Genomic DNA, 464 nt, shown 5'->3' on the forward strand with positions numbered 1-464 from the left:
CTAACTTAATCTTTATAATGTTGCTTTATAGTGTCAAATAAGTCTATTGGAGCTGAAGGCAATCGTGCATATATGGAACAACTCTAGAAAAACTATTGTGTTACATATTTGCATCTTACAGCATAAAGTAAATATGCATATAATTCAATAAAAATGTTTTATAACGAAATAAAATTATTCTGAAAAATCTTATATACATTCACTTATAGATACTTTATATAGATAATTTCTGTAAAAGAAAAAAGATAGGAATACGTAGCATTACTGCCTACTGTGTCAGTTTTGGAGCCCATTTTGTCAGACGCTCATACACATTAAAATTGTATACGACGGAATAACACTATAATATCTAAATGTAGAAATTTATGTAATAAATCGCTAAAGAAACAAATCCAGTGCATTACGTCCAACCCTGATTATTTGGTGAGAGAGACAAAGAGGGAAGAAGGAGAGAGTATGGAAGG

General features: G+C 30.2%; 1 long non-coding RNA gene across 1 annotated transcript in view; it reads left to right on the plus strand.

Annotated features, from left to right (window-relative positions):
* The window catches only part of LOC108760926 (uncharacterized), a 7,578-nt gene that overhangs the window by 5,957 nt on the left and 1,157 nt on the right, over positions 1 to 464 (plus strand). The gene's annotated exons all lie outside the window — the stretch shown is intronic.

The sequence above is a fragment of the Trachymyrmex cornetzi genome, unplaced genomic scaffold (assembly GCF_001594075.2).
Source record: "Trachymyrmex cornetzi isolate Tcor2-1 unplaced genomic scaffold, Tcor1.1 scaffold230, whole genome shotgun sequence".
In the NCBI taxonomy this organism is placed as follows: domain Eukaryota; kingdom Metazoa; phylum Arthropoda; class Insecta; order Hymenoptera; family Formicidae; genus Trachymyrmex; species Trachymyrmex cornetzi.